Raw genomic sequence first — 13,511 nt, 5'->3', positions numbered from 1 at the left:
GAAACAAAGAATCTCCTTTATACAAGGACTCAGGGAAATTATTTATTGAGGAAAATTTGCCACTTCTCATATCGTAACAACCCCTCAATTTTTTTCTTGTTATTGTCTATATTACCGTTCCCAACAATAAAGAAGTCAAAGAGTTTGCGGTTGAAGAGATGTGTTTCACACTGTCGAAGACGAACAAGGGCTCATAGCTCTTAAGGTATGCATTTTACACCCCATATTTACTGGTTATGTTTTCTTGTTTTTGTCCATACTGTGAGAGGTGTAGTGGTTGTAGTTGTCAGAAGTGTATATCCTTGAGACGCAAAATTAAAACCCCCGTGACTAGAAATCGAAGTGAAACTTCTTAGGCAACGACGCTAATTTTCTTTTGGAAATTAGTGAAACAAGTTGCGCAACGGATAATGTATTGTATAGTCTGAATTTAACAGAGGTAAGCCCACCTTTAAACGTTGACAGTTATGCATGAAAAATACAGGTCAATCACCACATGACAGCACGTTTTAGTTAAGGCAGGTATCTAACTATTACATGAAACTGCACGCTTATAAAGATGCTATCGATTTCCCTTCATGAGCGTTCAAGTGAGAATACCTCCAACAAGAAAGCAATGAATGCCAAGGTAGAGAACCGTTATGTTTAATTTCGATCTTGTTACCTGCTTTAGAATCGCGTAATGAATATTGTCAATGGTCAATTGAAGAGAAAATCAGAAAGTGCTAGTGAAAAGTGAACTTGAAAGAACAAACATTGTTCACAGATGCAATGTGCATCCTGCAAATCAAACTGAAACCACTAACTCCGGAAAGTTAACAAATACCGCGCCCTGTGAGCTATTCAACGGAAAAGGATTGCTGGTTGGATCTCACCAAACAAACTTCCAATACTACGCTGTATTCGCGCCAGCAGTTAATAGGGTACTGGACACAGCTACCCGTGTACGGCCAGCAAGGATACAAGGAAGACCGTCGCCCGAGAAGGCAGGGGGCTGAGTTTGTCTAAACTGAAATTCTAACTTCTCCCTCAGGTTCTGAAAAAGCTCCCAAGTCATCCATCAATGACGGTATTGATTCTGAGTGCCGTTCAATCTCCAGCCAAGATCTGATGAGAATACGACCACTGCCCCTATGAAATTTCAAGGTTTCGGCAGAGTGCCAGCAAGAGTGAGATTTTTTTGTTTATTTCACGGAGGGGAATATGGGCAGAAGCTAACCGTCTTTCTAGCCACATTTCAGAGCAGCCGTTGAGAATCTGTTTCTTGCAGTTCCCAGCGTAGCGGGAACTTCACGTTTGTAATAGGAACAACGGAGTCCCATACTACCGAAATCACGAATACGTTGGTAAACGGCCAGTGTGTAAGTGGTGTGGAAACAGTAGCCAGCTTGAAGTGAAGCATAATGAACCCGAGAAATCAGGGGTGGCTACGCAAGGGTTAATTTGCGAAATTGCAGTGCATACAACAAGAATATGAGAGCAGACTTTCGTCCAGGTGATCAGAAGAGAAAGCCACTGGCGGACAAAACAAGGTATAAAGATAACTATGAGCGAGAGACAATACTACATGCCGATAGTAGAAGAGGAAATGTGTACGTCCTGGTGCAAAGAGAATAGAGAAATGGGAACAAGATTAGTTTCACCTTGACTCCACCCTGGACCTAATAGAGAGGCGCAAATTGTGTCAATAAGATTTATAAAAACCGGCAAACATAGCACAAAAATGATATACGATCAGAGAGATAGACTTCAAGAATTAGTTAGTTATAAAGGCGATACAACAAAGAAGCCTGTGAATAGTAACGAAAAAATTGACGATTCAGTAGGTCAGGCAGAGGACAATGTCGTGGGCGGTAGCAGAGTGCAGTCAGATGAGGATGTTACGTTTAATGAAGAGAAAGACGAAGAAGATATCAAAGAAGATGATCCAGGAGTACTGAAAATGTGACTTTAAAGCTATCAAGTGCTTCTAATTCTGAGCCTTTAAGCGACCTTGCAACATCATTCGAAGTAGTGGCAGATGTAGATGTAGAAGACGGTTATGACCCTGAGGAAGAGAGCAGATGCCGCCTCAAAAATGGTATTTGCAATATCACAAGCTCTAATTAAAGAAGAAACACCAGATTTGAAGAAGAACGAGACAAACATCGTAATATTATCCGACATGTTGTACACAAATACAGGAAATCTAGATATATTCAGGCAGAATTATACGCCTCCAGAATCAGAGCCAGAAGATACTTCTCATTCAAGAAATACAGGCCGTGGTTTGAAATCAAATTTCTGAGCTTTGAAGAAGAAGTACGAAAAGGAAGAGATGGAACATTTGTGCGATGCAAATAAATGAAAAAGTAAAAGACAAGAAGCAACCCGAAGCTATTAAAACGAAAATAGAGCGCCGGCAGTTGTGCCCGAGCGGTTCTAGGCACTTCAGTCCGGAATCACGCTGATGCTACGGTCGCAGGTTCGAATCCTGCCTCGGGCATGGATGTGTCCTCATGTTTAAGTAGTTCTAAGTCTAGGGGACTGATGACCTCAGATGTTAAGTCCCATAGTGCTCAGAGCCATTTGAATTTGAAAATAGAGCACTTAGAGAGGGAAGGGGCTTACTCCTGAAAATCGATGGAAGATAACAAGGGGGTATCAGAATGGATGAGGCTGCAAAATCCACCAGTTTCGAATGCATCCAGTCTGGAACGATATAATGGAGCAAATGTGAATAACGATGAGACAAACTAAACTTCGAATGATGCCGCCACGAACACACGAAGATGAAGGAATAAACAAAAATGGTTTAGATGGCTCTAACACTATGAGACTTAACATCTGAGGTCATCAGTCCCCTAGACGTAGAACTACTTAAAGCTAACTAACCTAACAATATCACACACATCCATGCTCGAGGCAGGATTCGAACCTGCGACCGTAGCAGAAGCGCGGTTCCGGACTGGAGCGCCTAGAGCCGCTCGGCCACAGCGGCCGGCAAGAAATAAACCGAATAAACATAAACACAGACGTGAAAGAGCTGTATCAAAAAGGTGAGATACTGAAAAGGAGAAAAGTGAGAAAAGAAAACGACACCAAAATATTCGAAGCAAGGGGCGAGCAAAGGAAAAGGGCGATACCGTACATAGCCTTGAACGCCCAGTGTGACTAAGAAAACATCGCGATCCGATTTTTCGTTTTTTCTTTTTTTCTTTTTTTTTGTGCACTAGCGGCAGTTGTTAGGTACGAATTGTGAATTACAGATTATGTTAGATTAAGCGGTACCAGCAATGCCCAGGTAAAGCTAGTTTAAATGCTTTTGCAATAGCAATAATTTTAGGAAATGTCATACACGTTTCTGTACGTCTTACAGAATAATTACTAATAAGGTTTCAACGGCACCACAACTATTATTCATGGCAATGCCCAAAATACATAATCCAGTGACAATAATGTGACCACCGGCTACGTTCGACGTCAGCATGCAATAACCACTCACGGAAGGCAGGTGGGAACACTGGCAGTGGAGGGTGTATAAAGCGGAAAACAGTGCAGTCGTTGGCATAATGCGGGAACGGATTGATTTATCTGACGTCCAGAGGATTTTCATCATTGGCTTCTGGGCCAAGTGTGGAAGCATTACCGAAATGGCTGAATTGCTTGCTGCCATGGTTAAAGTATACCGTGCACGGCAAAAACCACTACCCAAAACCGGCGACGAAGCAGCTGTAGTGCATTACGGGCCATAGATGACAGAGGTGAATGACAACTGTGGACATGTGTACAGGCGAGTAGACGTGCAGCTGTGGAGCAGCTGACCGGCCAGATGAACCAAGATGCTGATATTTGGTAGCATTTGCTGAATGATCGTCGAAGAAGCACTGTTGGTACACATATGATGTCTTATCTTTTTTGTCATTCATGGCGGAATGTTCTCAACCAAAATACTATAAAAAATAGAGGGCGCTCAACTGCGCGGCCATCAGCGCCCATACAAAGTCCCAATTTTTACACAGTCCATTCTTGCCACTGTCCCAAATGATGATGATGAAATGATGAGGACAACCATTCCTTGGGTAGTCTTACGATGGAAGGCCGTTTGTTTTGTCAGTGCCTACCGCTGACACACGTCGAGCTGCAGCTGTTACATAGCCCATTGCGCACATTCCACGCGCATGGGTTCGCCATTTCCCTCCACCAAGGCCTGCAGAACTGTCATGGCGCTATCTTGTTGATGCGCGTTGCGTCGCGTCGCCGAGAGCGCAGTGCCAACTCCGACTGCAGGCCTGTAAATGCGCTTACCAAGGTTCCATTCCTGCTGCTTACTCGGCCACCGCTTGAACAGTCGAAATGACGAAGCCACAAGAAATCACGCAACCTTGGCACCTGTGTGAGGCACTTGATTACCTTACTTACCATGATGCTGAAAAAAAAAAAAAAGAAAAGAAAACAGTTTGAACAGAATAACCTATGTTCACTAGCACTGACGAATCCATGCAAAATATTTTCCTAGCCTACACTGGAATTCTTGTTGGCAACCAAGAGCTTTTCCTCTCATATGGTCTGGAGGTCGACTATCCCTGCATTTCCAAAAAGGTTCGTAGGTAATTACTTACAGTTTGCTGTGATCTGCGTTTCCTCTCATCTGGTCTGGAGAGCGCACTACCCCTATATTTCCGAAATATAAGTACAATTTAGTATTCCGAACTGAGTGGCGATAGGTGGCCTTTGCAGATGAATCATGTTCCTTCAGACAGATAGTCGTGGGCGTGTATGGCGAGATACGTCTGAGAGCAACACTTTCAGGCTGGAGACGGGAACTTTATTTTCTGGGGAATGTTTTTGTGGCATACCTTGGGTGATCTAGTCATTCTGGAAGGTGTAATGGATCAACAAAAGTACGCATCTATCCCTGGTGGACCATGTCCTCTCCTAAAGGCAGTTTGTTTTACCTAGGCATGATGACATCTATGAGCAGGACAATGCAACGTGTCACACAGCTCGCAGTGTACGTGCGTGGTTTGAAGAGCACCAGGATTTGTTTAGCGTACTCCCATGGCCACCAAGCTCCCAGATTTTAAACCCAATTGAGAATCTATGGAACCATCTCGATCAGGGAGTTCGCGTCATGGATTCTGAACCGAGAAATCTAGCGCAGCTGACCACAGCACTGGAGTCGGCATGACTCCATATCCCTGTCAGTACCTTCCAATACCTAGTTGACTCTCTTGCTGTATATGTTCTCGCAATGGTCTGCACTGCAAAAGGTGGTTATTCAGGCTTTTGACAGGAGGTCACATTAATGTGACTGGAAAGTACATTGTTGTGGTCTTTGGAATGAAGACGCACGTGTTCACGCTAGTATATCCTGTGCGAAGCTCTTCTCTGTAACTACGGAGTTTGCACCCAGTTGAACATGCTTAATGTAGGCAAGTCTCGGTTTCCCTCTTCAATTTCTACTCCTGAAACTTACCATAATCACCAAATTGACATTTCTGTGATGCCTCAGAATGAGCTTACCAGCTGATTTCTTCTTCCAGCGAAATTATGTTGTAATTTTCTTTTCTCAGCAATACAATTTAAAAACTCTTCGTTAGTTATCGAATGTACCTGTATAATCTATAGCGTTCTTCTATGGAACTGTCGTTGTGTTGTTGTGGTCTTCAGCCCAAAGACTGGTTTGATGCAGCTCTCCATGGTAATCTATTTTGTGCAAGCTTCTTCATCTCCCAGTACGTACTGCAGCCTATATCCTTCTAAATCTGCTTACTGTATTCATCCATTGGTCTCCCTCTACGATTTTCACTCCCCACGCTTCTGTCCAGTACTAAATTGGTAATCCCTTGATGCTTTGGAATGTGTCCCACTAACCGATCCCTTCTTTTGGTCAGGTTGTAAAACAAATATTTCTTCCCCAGAAATCAAACCAAACAAATATCTCTTCTCCCCAATTGTGTTCAGTACCTCCTCATTAGTTATGTGATCTACCCATCTAACCTTCAGCATTCTACTGTAGCACCACATCTCAAAAGCATCTATTCCCTTTTTGTCTAAACGTTCCACATCCACACATGGTTACACTTCAGACTATTACTTTCAGAAAGAACTTACGAGACTTAAATCTGTATTCGATGTTAACAAATTTTTCTTCTTCAGAAACGCTTTTCTTGCTATTGCCAGTCTACATTTTATTATCCTCCCTACTTCGACTATCATCAGTTATCTTGCTTCCCTAATAGCAAAACTCATCTGCTACTTTAAGAGCTTCATTTCCTAATCTGATTCCCTCAGCAACACCTGATTTAATTCGACAACATTCCATTATCCTCGTTTTGCCTTTGTTGATGTTCATCCTACATCCTCCCTTCAAGACACTGTCCGTCCCATTCAACTTCTCTTGCAAGTCCTTTCCTGTCTCTGCGAAAATTGCAGTGTCCCTGGCAAATCTCAAAGTTTTTATTTCTTCTCCCTGAACTTTAATTACTACTCCAAATTTTTCTTTTGTTTCGTTTACAGTTTGCTTATTATACATCTTGAATAACATCGGGGCTAGGCTAAAGCCCTGTCACGCTCCCTTCTCAACCACTGCTCCCCTTTTGTGCCCCTCGACTCTTATAACCGCCTTCTAGTTTCTGTACAAATTGTAAATACCCTCTTGCTCCCTGTAGTTTACCCTTGCAAACTTTAGAATTTGAAAGAGAGTATTCCAGTCAATATTGTCAGAAACTTTCTCTAAGTCTACAAATGCTATAAACGTAGGTTTTATCTTTCCTTGACCTATCTTGTATCACACCTGTCAACACCTGCTTTTTGTGGGATTGGAATTATTATATTCTTCTTGAAGTCTGATTTTGCCTGTCTCATACGTCTTGCCCACCAGATGGAAGCGTTTTGTTATGGCTGGGTCACCCAAGGCTATCAGTAGTCCTAACGCAATGTTGTCTACTCCCGGGACCTTGTTTCGACTTAGGTCTTTTAGTGCTCTGTCAAATTCTTCACGCAGTAGCATATCCCCCATTTCATCTTCATCTGCGTCCTCTCCATTTCCATAATATTGCCTTCAAGTACATCACCGTTGTATACACTCACTATAGACCTCTTACAGCTTTCTGCTTTCCCTTCCTTGCTTAGGACTGGTTTTCCATCTGAGCGCTTGATGTTCCTACAAGTGGTTCTCATTCCTCCGAAGGCCTCTTTAAGTTTCCTTTATGCAACATCTATCTTATCACTAGTAATATACGCCTCTACATCATTACATTTGTCCTCTAGCCATTCCTGCTTAGCATTTTGCATTTCCTGTCGATCTCATTTAGACGTTTGTATTCCCTTTCACCTGCCTCATTTATTGCAATTTTGTATTTTCTCCTTTCATCGATTAAATTCAATATCTCTTGTGTTAGCCATGGGCTTCTACTGGCCCTCATCTTTTTACGTACTTGTTCCTCCGTTGCCTTCACTATTTCGTCTCTAAAAGCCACCCATTCTTCTTCTACTGTATTCATTTCCCCTGTTCTTGTCAGTCGTTCCCTAATGCTCCCTCTGAAACTTTGTACAACCTCTTGTTCTTTCAGTTTATCCAGGTCCTATGTCGTTAAATTCGAGCCTTTTTGCAGTTTCTTCGCTTTTAATCTGCAGTTCATGAGCAATAAAATGTGGTCAGAGTCCACATCTGTCCCTGGAAATGCCTTACAATTTAAAATCTGGTTCCGGGATCTCTGTCTTACCTTTATATAATCAATCTGAAACCTGCCAGTGTCTCCAGGTCTCTTCCACGTATATAACCTTCTTTCTGTAACACTATTGTTCAAATATTCTCTTCTTGTCTGAACTGTGAAATGAATTCGTTGCACTTTAATTCATATTCGATGAACGCAAATTTTGTGTTTTGAGAAATGCTAATCTTGCTAACTCGAAAGTTTTCATTTCTTCTCTTTGAAGTTTAATTACCTTTTCAAATGTCTCCTTTTTGCCTATACTATTTGCTCAATGTACAGATACAGTATCATAGAAGATAGATTTGTTGGTATATTAACGCGGACTGTTCAACGTGCCTACGAAGCTCTAAAATTGACAGGAATTTCTGTTGTCAGTGAACGCAGATACGTTTCAACGAGTTTTCGAGCGAACATTGCGAGGAGATATTTGTTTTATAAACAAAAACTGTCTTTTCTTGCTGCAGTGTATTTTATTTTCTTTAGACGTGTCTTGCATTTACTTTAATGCATCTTCAGTGGGATAGTTCTTGGAATCGGCGTTTCTTCTCATCTGGTCACATGCTGGAGATGGCACTTTCACTTGACTTACGAAAAATAAGCACGTTTTCATATTCCGAATTTTTTTCTTGACAATTTTCGTATTGTTTGCCCTTATTTCTGTGGAGCACTAGTAGTCTTTTGTTACTAGTTGTAGATATTTCAATTAAATTTGTGGTTTTAAGTCGTAACTTCTGTGAGTTCTGAACTCACAGCATTAATTTCGTTACGCAAATTCTCTTTACTAAATGCGACTGACTTTTCGTCACTGCCAGTAGTTATGTTACGGATTTTGTCTACTTCATTGTTCAATTCATTGCACTAGATCCGTACGCCGTTAACCATTATACTCATCGATTTTTGTCCTTCTTGCTTGTATTATTGATTTTAATGATCTCATCATTTTGCGCCTGTGTTTTCTCAGGAGCTTTACTAACCAGTTCAATTATTTGCTTGCTTGTTTTTGTCAACGTGGGTCCGAAATTCTTGGGTTTCCGTTTCGATTTCTTCCCGTTTGACTTTACATCCCTCTCTGAGCTGATAATGTTTTTCATCGAACGTCTCAATAAGCTCGGATCGCAAATTATTGACAGTATCTGTTAACGTGTTCAATTTAGTTTTTATTTTCTCCTGAACTTGTTTGTTTTCCTCCCACATTTCTTTGTTTTCCTCCCGAACAGATTGTAATTGCCTTTGCGATTCTCTCATTTTTGTCGTCCATCATTAATTCCATTTCCCCTAATACCTGAGTAGGGACGTTATTACCAACAGTAGTGGTCCCCTTTTGTTGAGTAGCCAACTGCGTTGAACTAGGCTTGGGCAGATGTTTTCAATAAGCATCAAGTTAAAGAGAGATGCAAGCTGCGATTGCTGATGGGCTTCATCGTCCTGCCCATTGAACGCATCCTAGGTGGGCAGTTATCACAAAAGGATTTGGTAACTTCCATAAAGCATACTTAATTGACATGATTGGATATTCTAAATGGAATTCTGGATATAAATATTTATTGACAGTGGTTGATGTTTATTCCAAATACGTATGGGCTGCTGCTCTGAAGACTAAAGGCTGTGTTGCGGTTGCAAATCCGCTTAAAAAAATTTACACAGAAAGCAGGCGGGTTCCAGTACACTTACAAACTGATCTTGGGAAATAATTCTACAATACTAGTTTCAATAAGTTAATGCAACATCTCAGAATTGATCATTAGTCCACTTTTTCAAATATGAAAACTTCCATAGTTGAACGTTTCAGCAGAACTCTCAAGAGTCTTATGTTCAGAAAATTTACTGCTCAGGGCTCCTACAAATTGATTAATACTGTACAAGGATTCGTAAAACAATATAATCACACGAAACACAGGAAAATTAAAATGCAGCCAGCGGAGGTGTATAGTAAAATAAAAATGATCGATCCACGTCCTTCGAAACTTAAAATTGGCGATTATGTCAGTATTATCAAACAGAAGACAGTCTTTGACAAAGGATACACTGCAAACTGGTCAACGGAAATTTTCAGAATACGTAAAGTGCAGTTTCTCAGATGCAGATATTGGTGGTACGCCTTCCATTTCCAAAATTTGCGAGCTCGCAGGAGAGCTCTTACCTGCTACCTTTTTTGTTTAGTTCCCATTACTGCAAGGGGTGAGGAATCTCGGCTGCTACATTTCGCGCCAGTTCTCCTTGTCGCCGCCACTCTTGTGGTAAAGTCGAAGGATAGCGACAGACTTGATCACTCGTGGTACACAGGACGTGGTACACAGAACGAACTATCTCCGTGGTACTTAAACCGAACTTTGTTAGTGGTTGACAGATCGACCTATTTCCGTGGTACACAAATAGAACTAACCTACACTTGCACAACACACTTGAAAAACGACACACTCAAGGTGTTTTTTTCCACCTCAACCGGCCTAAATCGACCCCTTTAATACTTGAACTGATAATTCGTAAGAAAGGGAAGTCCACAACATTCTCATATTAAATTATGCAAATTTTAACCTCGTGTACACACACTGTAATTGTAAACATTGTGTGTGTGTGTATACTGATCACAGAGAAAACTGTAATTGTAAACATTGTGTGTGTGTGTGTGTGTGTGTGTGTGTGTGTGTGTATGTATGTGTGTATATATGTGCATGTGTGTGTGTGTGTGTGTGTGTGTGTGTGTGTGTGTGTGTGTGTGTGTGTGTGTGTGTCCTTTAAAGACCTTTAAAGAAACAAAGTGTAAAAAAAATGGTTCAAATGGCTCTGAGCACTATGGGACTTTAACATCTATGGTCATGTCCCCTAGAACTTAGAACTAGTTAAACCTAACTAACCTAAGGACATCACACACATACATGCCTGAGGCAGGATTCGAACCTGCGACCGTAGCGGTCACGCGATTCCAGACTGAAGCGCCTAGAACCGCACGGCCACATCGGTCGGCAACAAAGTATATTTGATCTCAAAGCAAACTGCAATTGTAAACATTATGTGTGTGTGTGTGTGTGTGTGTGTGTGTGTGTGTGTGTGTGTGTGTGTGAGTGTACGTAACCGACTCATCTGGACGGCTGCCCGACCGTGGACAACGGCCAGAGCGCGATGACTCAGATGGGTACGGTGCGGTGTAGTAAGCGTCCTCGTTGCGTATATACGTCTTCAAAGTGTTCCAGAACGAACATAGACATACTACTCACCTAATTTTCAACATTCGTCTGTACCATCACATCTCAAATGCTTCGATTCTCTCCTGTTCCAGTTTTCCCACCACCATACAATTCTGTGTTCCAGATGTACATTATCACAAATTTCTTCCTTAAATTAAGGTCGATGCTAGTAGACTTTTCTGGTCAAGGAATGCCCTTTTTGCCAGTGCTTGTCTGCTTTTTATGTCCTCCTTGCTCCTTCAGTTATTGCTTATTTTGCTGCCTTGGGGGCAGATTTCCTTAACTTCATCTAAATGTTAAATTTTTCGCTTTTCTCGTTTCTGCTACTTCTCATTACTTTCTTCTTTCTTCAATTTAGTCTCAGTCCGTATTCTATACTCAGCCCACTGTTCATTCCATTCAGCAGATCTTGCAACTGTTCTTCACTTTCACACAGAATGGCAATGTCATCGGCGTATCTTTTCATTGATATCATTTCACCTTCAATTTTAATCCCATCCTGAACCATTCTTTTATTTCCATCATTGCTTCTTCGATGTACAGATTGAACCGTATTGGCGAAAGACTACATTCCTGTCTTACACCATTTTTAATCCGAGCACTTCGTTTTTGGTCGTCCACTTTTATTATCCCCTCCTGGCTGTTGTATATTACGCGTCTGTCCCTATACCTCAGCCCTACTTTTCTCAGGTTTTCAAACATCTTGCACCATTTTACACTGTCGAGAGCTTTTCCCAGGTCGACAAATCCTACTAACGTAATTTTTCTTTATTCTTGCTTCCATTACCCTTCCTAAAGCCAAACTGATCGTCATCTAACATGTCCTCGACTATATTTTCCATTATTCTGTATCATATTCTTGTCAGAAAATTGGATACATGAGCTGTTAAGCTGATTGTGTGATAATTCTCGCACTTGTCAGCTCTTGCAGTCTTCGGAATCCTGTGGATGATATTTTTCCGAAATTTCAAAGTTTTCGAGCACAGCAATCAGTCGTTCTTTCCTTTCAGGTTTTATTAAAGCGAATCTAGACTTTGGCTAGTGCCTAGCCATTATCAATGCACTATTTCATAGTTTCAATATATGTCCTAGTACGTCAATCAGATTTGCTTTAATAAAACGTGAAAGCTAAGAACGACTGATTTTCTGTGCTCCACCATTTTGGAAGTCATATTACCATCGTTTGAGATCATATGGAAGGTAACTTGGTTTTTCCGGAAGTCAGATGTCGCCTGACTCATACATTCTACACACCAACGTGAATAATCTTTTTGCTGCCACTTCCCTCAAAGATTTTAGAAATTCTGAAGGAGTGTTATCTATCCCTTCTGCCTTATTTGATCTTAAATCTTCCAAAACTCTTTTAAGTCTGAGTCTAATACTGGATCCCCTATCTCTTCTAAATCGACTCCTGTTTGTTCTTCTATCACATCAGACATATCTTCCCTCTCATAGAGGCCTTCAATGTACTCTTTCCACCCATTCGCCCCTCCTCTTCATTTAACAGTGGAATTCCCGTCGCACTCTTAATGTTATCACCCTTACTTTTAATTTTTTGTTGTTTTTGCTTTTCTGTATGCTGAGTCAGTCATTATGACAATCATTTTTCACTCAGCCACTTCCTCTTGCTTCCCTGCACTTTCTATTTATTTCATTCCTCAGCGACTTGCATTTCTGTATTCTTGGAATTTTGTACTTCCTTCTTTAATCAATCAACTGAAGTATTTCTTCTGTTATCCATGTTTTCTTCACAGTTACCTTCTTTGCACCTATGTTTTTCTTTCCAACTTCTGTGATTCCCATTTTTAGAGATGTCCATTCCTCTTCAACTGCATTGCTTACTGGGCTTTTCCTTTTTGTTGTATCTATAGCCTTAGAGAACTTCGAGCGTATCTCGTCGTTCCTTAGTACTTCCATATCCCACTTCTTTGCGTATTGATTCTTCCTGACTAATCTCTTAAGCTTCAGCCAGCTCCTTATCACTGTTAAATTGTGATGTGAGTCTATATCTGCTCTTGCGTACGCTTTGCAATCCAGTATCTGATTTTGGAATCTCTTTCTGGCCATGATGTAACCCAACTGAAATCTTCCCGAATCACCCGACCTTTTGAAGTATACCTCCTCCTCTTGTGATTGTTGAACAGAGTATTCCCTATTACTAGCTGAAATTTATTACAAAACTCAATTAGTCTTTCTCCTCACTCCTTCTTTGTCCCAAGCCCATACTCTCGTGTAACCCGTTTCTTCTACTCCTTCCCACACAATTGTATTCCGGCCCCCCGTGACTATTAGATTTCCATCTCTCTTTACGTACTGTATTACCATTTCAATACAATATCCCCTTATACTTTCTCTGTCTCTCCATCTTCATCTTGCGATGTCGGCATGTGTACTTGAACCATCGTTGTCGGTGTTGGTTAGCTGTCGATTCTTATAAGATTAACCCTGTCATTGAACTGTTCATACTAACACAGTGTCTGCCCTACCTTCCTATTCATAACGAATCATACATCCTTTATACCATTTTCTGCTGCTGTTGATATTACTCCATACTCACCTGCCCAGAAAACCTTGTCTCTTTTTCCATTTCGCTTCACTGACCCTACTGTATCTACGAGTAGACTGA

Source organism: Schistocerca piceifrons, chromosome 5, assembly GCF_021461385.2.
Source record: "Schistocerca piceifrons isolate TAMUIC-IGC-003096 chromosome 5, iqSchPice1.1, whole genome shotgun sequence".
NCBI classification, from domain to species: Eukaryota; Metazoa; Arthropoda; class Insecta; order Orthoptera; family Acrididae; genus Schistocerca; species Schistocerca piceifrons.
The sequence above is the reverse complement of the archived record's forward strand: the minus strand, read 5'-3'. Positions refer to the sequence as shown.